The sequence below is a fragment of the Xenopus tropicalis genome, chromosome 1 (genome assembly GCF_000004195.4).
Source record: "Xenopus tropicalis strain Nigerian chromosome 1, UCB_Xtro_10.0, whole genome shotgun sequence".
NCBI lineage: Eukaryota > Metazoa > Chordata > Amphibia > Anura > Pipidae > Xenopus > Xenopus tropicalis.
The window spans coordinates 105,945,103-105,955,695 of NC_030677.2; positions in this window are offsets into that span (position 1 = coordinate 105,945,103).

The window sequence follows — 10,593 nt, forward strand, 5'->3', positions numbered from 1 at the left end:
TTTCGTAGCGTTAAAACTTGCGCGAAAAGTTGCGCTTTTTTCGTAGCGTTAAAACTTAAAAGGCGCGACGTTTCGCGCAAGTTTTAACACTACGAAAAACTCGCGTTTTTTCGCAAAAATCGTATTGGTAACGAAAAAGTCGCGATAATTTTCCGAAAAAATCGCAAAATACCGATCATTACGAAAAAAACGCAATCGGACGCATTCGGCCCGTTCGTGGGTTAGTAAATGTGCCCCATAGTGTCCAATATTGTTAAGAAAGAGCTCTAAGTCAGAAATAAGAAGTCCAGGCCCCGTGTCATTTTTCCCTACCTCACTAGAGAATAGGGGATGGGGCATCATAGGATGAGGGTCAACTTTTAAAATTTTTAGTCTACTGGCGGAACCCCCCTTCCCTCTATACATCTAAGCAGTTTACAACTGTGATACCAAGTTAACCACCAAAGAATGCTGTTTCACTAAAGTTGTGAAATTGCTCTTACTGTCACGACTAAGCAGGAAACGTCACTGGAAGAAGTCGTTGAGGAAGGACCTCTCCTACACCTCCCACTAAGGAACACAGCCGCTGGGGGTGAAACAGGACTGGAGCCAAGTGAAGGAGTGGCAGGAGTGCCGAACCAGGCGTCTAGGCAAAAACGGAAGGCAATCGGATGGTCAGGCAGGCAATAGGTCGGTACAGGCAGCAGGATTCAGAATCGGAAGTCAGGCCGGGTCAAAATAACAAATATCAATCAGGAAACAATGCTTGGCGTCTTTCACAAGGAAAATGATCACTTCGCAGTGATCCTAGGCCTCTGGCGTCTTTTTAAGCGCAAGGCGCATGCGCGGGCGTCAAGACGCACGCCGGCGTCAGAGCGTGCGCGTGCGTCAAGGCGCGCGCCGGCGTCAAGACGCGCGCCGGCGTCAAGACGCGCGCTGGCGTCAAGACGCACGCCGGCGTCATAGCGTGCGCCAGCGTCAGAGCGCGCCCCCTTGCGACCAGGTGGACGGCCACGACGAGCAGGTACCTTACATTGCCCCCTCCCAAGGCACGGCCTCCGGACGTGCACCGGAGCGGGCTTTCCAGGACATCTCCTATGGAAAGATCGAATCAGCCGAGGAGCATGGACATTTCTTACGGACTCCCAGGAATTATTCTCCGGCGAGTAACCCTTCCATTGGACCAAGTACTGCAAATGCCCTCTATGGAATCTGGAATCAAGGATAGCCTGGACCTCGAATTCCTCCACACCCTGCACAGTTACCGGCTCCGGAGGCATCTCCACACGACCAGGGAATGGATTTCCTACCACCTTCTTTAGTAGCGAGACGTGAAAGACAGGGTGAACCCGAAGATTAGCAGGTAATCTTAATTTGAAGGTAACGGGATTGATCTGTTCAACAATCGAGAAGGGTCCCATGAACTTTTGGCCCAACTTCTTGGTAGGACACGAGAGCTTAAGGTTGCGAGTGGATAACCAGACAAGGTCACCAACCTTAAATTCGGGATTTGGCTTCCGTCTTTTATCAGCATGTCTCTTATAGCTAAGTTGTGCTTCTCGTACAGCTTGTTGAAGAAAGTCAAAATTGTGATTTAAAAATAAAAGTCTGTCTTGAGCTGCAGGAACCGACACTTCAGATAGACCTGGCAGAGAAGTGAGGTGAAAGCCATAATTGGAGAAAAAGGGAGTCTGTTTGGACGAGGTATGTATAGCATTATTATACGAAAACTCCGCTAGGGGCAAGAGTGTAGACCAATCTTCTTGAGAATAAGAGGAAAAACACCTCAAGTATTGCTCCAAGGTTTGGTTGGTGCGTTCAGTCTGCCCATTCGTTTGAGGGTGGAATGCGGAAGACAGAGCGAGGCGAATATGAAGCCCTTGGCACAAAGATCTCCAAAACCGAGAGGTGAACTGTGATCCCCTGTCCGAAACTACCACCTTGGGTAGGCCGTGGAGCCGGAAGATCTCTCTAATGAACACCTCCGCCGTTGTAGCAGCCGATGGTAAGCCAGACAAGGGTATAAAATGAGCCATCTTAGTCAGCCCGTCAACCACTACCATAATTGTGTTAAACCCAGCAGACTTGGGAAGATCCACAATAAAGTCCATAGAGATCCTTTCCCAAGGTCTTTCAGGAACAGGGAGGGGCTGAAGAAGACCCATTGGGCGTGAATGTGAATTCTTGAACCGGGCACACGTTTGACAGGAAGTAACATACTTAGCACAGTCTCTCATCATCCCAGGCCAAAAAAAATGTCTCTTGGCAAGTTCCTGTGTCTTGTAAACACCCAGATGACCAGACACCGGGTGGTCATGAATAAACTTAAGTACCTCAAGGCGTAAGTCTTCAGGGACAAAAATCTTATTATTTGCTATGAGGTACTTCTCTTGGCGGACAACATCCCCCGGGGGGTTGACGACAGACTCAGAAGCATACTGGATCTTTTGTAGTAGTTCCGCCTGAAGTAGGAGAAAGTTGGAGGCGTGTAGAATCGTGCTGGAAGACGAATTGTTTTCAGGAGCAGGGAACAGGCGAGATAAAGCGTCCGCTTTCCCATTCTTGGAACCAGGTCTGAAGGTTACATGGAAATTAAATCTGGAAAAGAAGAGCGCCCATCTGGCCTGACGAGGCCGAAGTCTCTTTGCGGATCGTAGGTATTCTAAATTCTTATGGTCAGAGAATACTAGGATGGGGTGAGCAGCCCCCTCCAACAGATGGCGCCATTCTTGGAACGCCGATTTAATGGCGAGTAACTCTCTGTCTCCCACATCATAGTTCTGCTCAGAAGAGGATAGTTTCTTGGAGAAAAATGCAATAGGGTGAAGCAGACTCTGTACGTCATTTCTTTGTGACAACACTGCTCCAATGGCATACTCCGAGGCGTCTACCTCTAGAACAAATGGACGAGTGGGGTCAGGATGCTTCAGAATGGGTGCCGAAGTAAAGCGACTCTTGAGATCAGAGAAGGCTTGCTGGGCCTCAGGCGTCCAACAGAATTTCTTTAGCGAGCTGGTAAGGGCGGTAATAGGAGAAATAATCTTAGAAAAGTTCTTGATGAATTTTCGATAAAAATTGGCAAAACCAACAAACCTCTGCACAGCCTTGCGGCTATTTGGTGTGGGCCAATCTAGAACCGCTGAGACCTTACGAGAGTCCATCGACATTCCCTCAGGGGAGATGATAAAACCCAGGAATTCTATAGTTAATCTCTCGAATTCACATTTCTCCAGTTTCGCGAACAGTTTATGGGCTCGCAAACGAGAGAAAACTTGTTTGACATGGCGTCGATGTTCTTCCAAGGAGGACGAAAAGATCAAAATGTCATCTAAGTAGACGATAACAAAAAGATCCAAGAAGTCCCTAAAAATATCATTCACGAAGTGTTGGAAAGTTGCTGGAGCGTTACATAGGCCAAAAGGCATAACCAGATATTCAAAGTGTCCGTAACGTGTGCGAAAGGCCGTCTTCCATTCGTCCCCCTGTCGAATACGGACCAGATTATACGCCCCTCGAAGGTCCAGTTTAGTAAATACTCGGGCGGAGCGTAGTCTCAGGAACAATTCCGGTATGAGCGGCAAAGGGTATCGATTCTTAATGGTAATTTTGTTCAAATCTCGATAATCAATACAGGGGCGTAAGGAGTGATCCTTCTTTTCAACAAAGAATATACCTGCTCCGGCAGGTGAGGTGGATGGACGAATGAACCCCTTTTTGAGATTTTCCTCAATATAGTCCTTAAGAACGGTAAGTTCAGGTTCTGATAAAGGGTAGATTCGCCCAAAAGGAATAGCTGCGCCAGGAAGAAGGTCCACAGGGCAGTCGTAAATCCGGTGCGGTGGTAGTACATCCGCTCCTCTCTCATCAAAGACGTCTAGGAACTCGTGATAGGATTCCGGAATGAGCTTAAGCCGAGGATCTGAAGACAGGACCGACAACTCCTTCGAGGCCCAGTCATGACGGGAGCATTGGCCGGAAGGAAATGTTATTTGATTAGAGTCCCAATTGATGAGAGGATTATGTGCCTTCAGCCACGGGAACCCCAAGATGAGGGGATACAATGGGGAGGAAACTACATCAAACGAAAGAGTCTCACTGTGCTTCTGAATCTTTATTAACAAAGGAAAAGTCTCAATCAAAACTGGACCAGAAGAAATATCAGATCCATCTGCCAATTTCACCATCAATGGGCTGGATCTGGGTTTCAAAGGAATACAATGCAATCGGGCGAACTCCCGATCAATAAAGCAACCGCAGGCCCCGGAGTCAATCAGTGCTGGAACCTGGAGCGTCTTTCCGGACCACTGTAAAACAGCAACAACAGACATAAGTGAAAGTCCATTGACCCCTTCTGCACTGAGAAGAACTGGTGCTGAATTCTTACTATTAGGTCGCACAGGACAACTGCGAAGGAGGTGGCCCGAAGCACCACAATAGAGGCATAAGTTCATACGTCGTCTGCGTAGTCTCTCCTCAGGTGTTAATGGAGAGCGGATGAGGCCGATCTGCATGGGTTCAGGCTCCTCAGACAACGAAGAAGCGGCCATGGGAGGTGTTGAGGTAGATTTGGGGAACAGGGGTGCTTTGGGGAGCAACCAGCTTGGTTGCGAGACCCCGGATTTCTCCAGTCTCCTCTCCCTCAAACGCCGATCAATTTGGATCACTGTCCCAACAAGCGATTCTAGTTCGTCAGGAACCCCAACACGAGCTAGCTCATCCTTCAGAACTTCCGACAAGCCAATTCTAAACTGGTGTTTCAGAGCCGCTTGGTTCCATTGGGTGTCCGCAGCGTAGTTGCGGAAATCTGTGATATACTCCTCAACCGGGCGTCTACCCTGGAAGAGGGATCTGAGCGCAGCTTCAGCTGAAGCCTCTCTTTGGGGGTCGTCATACAGTACAGCCATCGCCTGAAAGAAAGCAGTAGAGTCACTGAACAACGGGCTGTCTTGTTCCAGAAGATGGTGGGCCCATGTCTGAGGCTCCCCGGATAGAAGCGAAATGGCAAACCCCACCTTAGACTGTTCAGTCGTATAAGTATAGGGGTTCAAAGTAAATTCCAGCTTGCAGCTATTCATAAAGGCCCGAAACTTCTTGCAGTTCCCAGAAAAGCGCTCTGGCAGAGAAAGCTTGAGCTTGGGCGTCGCTGGCTGAATAGCCCCGGGTGAGGGAGCAGCGGGGACATCAGCGGGATCTCCAGGCAAAGGCTGTAATTGAGCCTGGACAGAATGCAGCCCGGCTTGGAGTTCTTGTACCGCTTGAGTGAGGGCGGTCATTTGCTGAGTCAGCAGTTGCATGGCCGGGATTTCCTCAGCTCCTTCCATACTGGCGAAGTGATACTGTCACGACTAAGCAGGAAACGTCACTGGAAGAAGTCGTTGAGGAAGGACCTCTCCTACACCTCCCACTAAGGAACACAGCCGCTGGGGGTGAAACAGGACTGGAGCCAAGTGAAGGAGTGGCAGGAGTGCCGAACCAGGCGTCTAGGCAAAAACGGAAGGCAATCGGATGGTCAGGCAGGCAATAGGTCGGTACAGGCAGCAGGATTCAGAATCGGAAGTCAGGCCGGGTCAAAATAACAAATATCAATCAGGAAACAATGCTTGGCGTCTTTCACAAGGAAAATGATCACTTCGCAGTGATCCTAGGCCTCTGGCGTCTTTTTAAGCGCAAGGCGCATGCGCGGGCGTCAAGACGCACGCCGGCGTCAGAGCGTGCGCGTGCGTCAAGGCGCGCGCCGGCGTCAGAGCGTGCGCGTGCGTCAAGGCGCGCGCCGGCGTCAAGACGCGCGCTGGCGTCAAGACGCGCGCCGGCGTCAAGACGCACGCCGGCGTCATAGCGTGCGCCAGCGTCAGAGCGCGCCCCCTTGCGACCAGGTGGACGGCCACGACGAGCAGGTACCTTACACTTACCAGGAACAGTATGGAAACTTTCACTCATACCATTACACAGAAAATATGCAGAACTACAGATCTTTGTGAGCACAATAACCTATACTGATAATATAGACATATGTAAAAGCAAGGCATGTTTTTTTATCTCAATCCTACATTTTCAAAAGAGGCATAGAGTAATTCAGATTAGGTGGCTAAACAACCCTTTATATACAACTTTGTACTTATTGAATAGTTTTAGCACTTCCAACACTAGAGGCCAGAGCTTGTTTGCTCAAAAGATAGGTACACACAAAAATTGTTTCCTGAGAGATCCAGTTGTAATAACTAAAGGCTACAGGTCTTGCTGTCTTGTATAAAAAAGGGCATTGACTCAAGGGATGAGAACATATTTTTGCCTCTTTATAGGTCCCTGGTAAGGCCTCACCTTGAGTATGCAGTGCAGTTTTGGGCTCCAGTCCTTAAAAAGGATATTAATGAGCTGGAGAGAGTGCAGAGACTGCAACTAAACTGGTAAAGGGGATGGAAGATTTAAACTATGAGGTGAGACTGCTGAGGTTGGGGTTGTTTTCTCTGGAAAAGAGGTGCTTGCGAGGGGACATGATTACTCTGTACAAGTACATTAGAGGGGATTATAGGCAGATAAGGTTGTGTTCTTTTTTCCCATAAAAACAAACAACGCACAAGAGGCCACCCCTTTAGATTAGAACGGAGCTTCCATTTGAAGCAGTGTAGGTGGTTTTTCACGGTGAGGGCAGTGAGGTTGGGGAATGCCCTTCATAGAGATGTGGTAATGGCAGATTCTGTTAATGCCTTTAAGAAGGGCCTGGATGAGTTCTTGAACAATCAGAATATCCAAGGCTATTGTGATACTAATAGCTACAGTTAGTATAAATGTTTGTATATATAGTTATGTATGTGTTGGTATAGATTGGTAAGTATAGGTTGTGTGTGCTGGGTTTACTTGGAAGGGTTGAACTTGATGGACTCTTTTTTCAACCCTATGTAACTATGTAACTATGTAAGGTCCTTCCTGCCTTTTATAGAACCTGGGTTCTAATATTAAGCCTAATACCCATGCACTTACATGGGTAAGCTGTCCTGCAAGTGCTTGACAGAGAGTTGTCTCATAAGAAAACACGGTTTCCCTGAGTTGGGGTTTTCTGAATCTTGGTGGCGTGCCCTTGCACGCCATGGTGTGTTCCCCAGTGCTAAACAGGTATTACCCCCATTATTATGAACCTATATATATATATATATATCCCATAAGGAATTAATGTGCATTACCACCACCCCCTAACTTCTGCTTATAAATTGATGCATGGGCTACTGCTTAGTGTTGTTTTTGCCAAACGTATTTTCATATTGACCACCTACAAGGTACAGACAAAGTTTATGGGTTAGGCTACAGCCACACAGGGCTCTTATACACAGAACAAGAAACAGTCCCTCCAATCATGCCCACATACTGTGTCTGTGTCACTGGGTGCATACACAGAGTGGATTTTGGTGCAAAAAGGCATACTCAATATCTTTCTGCTTGGAAATTCACTCAGCGTGCCTGAACCTAGGCTCTCAGCTTGCAAATGAGAATAAGCCCCTTGTGGAATTAAGTTTAAGGGCTGTGACAGACGGGGAGATTAATCGACAAATCTCCCTTGTCGCGGGCAACTAATCTCCCCAAAATGCCATCCCACCAGCTAGAAAGTAAATCGCGGCTCCCGGATTTGCCAAAGTCACGGAAGTTTCCTCTCAAGGCGACTATCGTGAATTCAGCAAATTGCAGCGCCGCGTATGCCATCCCACCGGCGATTTACATTCTAGCTGGTGGGATGGCATTTCAGGGAGATTAGTCACCCGCGACAAGGGAGATCTCCTCGTCTGTCACAGCCCTAAGCAGTATTTATTCCAGCAAGAGCATGTTTTAAAAAGCTGAAAGAAAATAGATGATTAGCACATTTGTAAAGAATACTTATGAAACCATTATTTTTGCAGTCATTATTTTTCTTTTTGCTATTTTCCGAGTAAATGAAGAAGCATAATAGTTATGTCACTCTTTTTCCATCTTTTGAAACATCTGATTGTAAAATGCTGAATAAGCAGCAAGTTTATTTGCATTTAGTCTTTGAAGTTACCTTAACCCAATGATTCACAAGCCTTCCGTGAGTAGGCAGCACTACATTAGCTACCATACTATTTCCAAATATCCACTGCTGATAATAGATAAAAGATTACTTTTGCATAGAACAGGAAGAGGGGGTTACAGGAAATGGTAAATATATTTTAAAGAGAAGCTGTAATTTAATTTTATAACCATAATTAGTACAATTTATAATAAGGTTAATATACTGCTTCAGTTACTGGGAAAGTGAAATTCAGTTTTCTGACCTTTACAACCAACTAAAATGATACTGTACTCTTTATGTGATCTGTCCAGGCAGAAACTTGAATCTATCATTTCCTATCCTCAGCAGGTAGAAGAGGCACTGAGGCTCTGGAAATAAAGGTCCTACAGCTTCATGTCACATTTTTTCTTATGTACTTGTTCAAACTACTGGCTCAATGAACACATTTATGTTATTAAGCTATCTATGTAAATGCAGAATAAAGTGCAGGTTCAGTTGTTCTGTGTATGGACACCTTAAAGGAAAACTATACCCCCAGAATGAATACTTAACCAACAGATATTTTATTTTATTTTAAGTGACCTATTAAAGAATCTCGCCAAACTGAAATATATATCAGTAAATATTGCCCTTTTACATCCTTAGATGAAGCAGGATTTTACATATGAGCTTGTTTATGCAATTTTTTATAGAGATGGGGGATATATTTTTCCTTTAAGGGCCCTTACATATGGAATTTTTCCATTGCTTGTGATTATTGTAGCAGCTGCAATCAAGACCTGGAACAGAAGTTACACACAGAGTTTTTGATGCATTCAACCACATGGAAAAGCATGAGTTAACAACTCACTCTTTTCTACATTTGTTGTACCCATAATTGCAATGTCTTACCTCTGTTTTGGTTTCAGCGGAGTGCTGTTGGACTCTGTTAACTCATGAGTTCCTGTATGGTGGAATGCAACACAGTCACCACAATGAGGACACAAGGGTAAGCATCTGTGTTTCATGGTCCTTAAAGGAGTAGGTAAGGTAAAAATTAGGTAAAATTTATCAGAAAAGTAAATGTAAATACAGCCATAAGCACTCACAGAAAAGTCCTCTATCAAAAGAAACAGAGGATTTATTTTCTCCTTTTTTGTAAACATGTTCTTAGGGTATCTGACATCCTCTCTCAGAAAAATCCCTCATTCCTGGGGCCAGAATCTGCACAGTTCTCTCCTTTCTTCCCTCTCCTGCTCCCCCCTCCCATAAGAATTCATAAAACTCACTCCCCCCACCCTTAGGAATGTGTAATCTGAGCTACAACTGCTAGAGCTGCAAGCAGGAAGCTATGAAGACCAAGCTAAAATGGCAGCTGAAATCTTAAACAAACAGAGAAAGCTTCTAGGGCTCTTTACTCTGGTATGGTAAAGCTTTCTGCAGAATAAATATAGAGTTCTAGGTGGAACTAATCAGGCAAATCTATTGGCAGAAAAATTCCAAAATGACTTTCCTTCTCCTTTAAACTGCACACACATACACAGGGATGAAGCTGGGCTGTTAACTTGTGTGACCTGCAACTGGTTTGGTCCCAATAAACACTTCACACTATTCCAATCAGTCATGTCAACCCCCCCCCCAAATCTAATTTACATATGATAGTTGCTTGTGTTGCACTGTTACGTGTTATTTTTTCTTACAAATGTTTATGCTCTCACCTCTGTTAATGGGATTTTAAAGCCAATCCACTTTGTACAATTCTGTAATAGGGATCAGTTATTCTCTTAAAACTAGTCATGGCCTCCAGAGACCCCACGCATGCACAGAAATGATTTTGGTTGGCAGCCACACTGTGCCTTCTCTCTGTAGTGGAAGTGATTATAAACGAGGATGAATGAGGCCTAAACGTGACACACTTAGGTGCAGGCACACAAAGGCCACAAAGGCCCGGGCCTAGAAATTTAGGGGCGGCATGATGCTCAGCTGCACCAGAATAATTTGCCCCCATGTGCAGTAATGGGGAGAGGACGCGCAGAAACTTTAGCGCGTCCTCTCCCCACTGCTCCAAATTAATTAAGTGGCACGCATGCACGCCCATGGGGGGTGGGGTATATATATACTATATATACCTGTATATATATACTGTGTATATATACAGGTATATATAGTAAATTTCACAAAATAATAGATGCACAGTTACAAATCTATATTGTTATGAGACAACAGGGGGGAGGGCCTGCTCAAGAGAGTTTACAATATATTATTAACTAGGGATAGGAAAAAATAAACAAATAATCCCTATTACAAAGTAACATCTTTTGCAGAATTTTATTGTTAGTAGGGAAAAACACAAACTACTACTATCTTCAAACCTGTGAAAGAAGATATATAAGCATCCACTAGAATTCGGTTTCATGTTTTTGTTACTGGCAGTTCCCCTCAAGGGAACACTCAAGGTGTTCTTTGCTGCTTTGTGCTCATCTGCAAATAATGGGCTTGTTAAAAGGAATTTTGGCCACTCAGTATATTGTAAACTTGGCCTTGAAAAGTTGTTGTTCAGCTATCATTAGAAGACAGAGCTCAAGGTTTATTATAGCAATTAGGCAATAGGTATATAT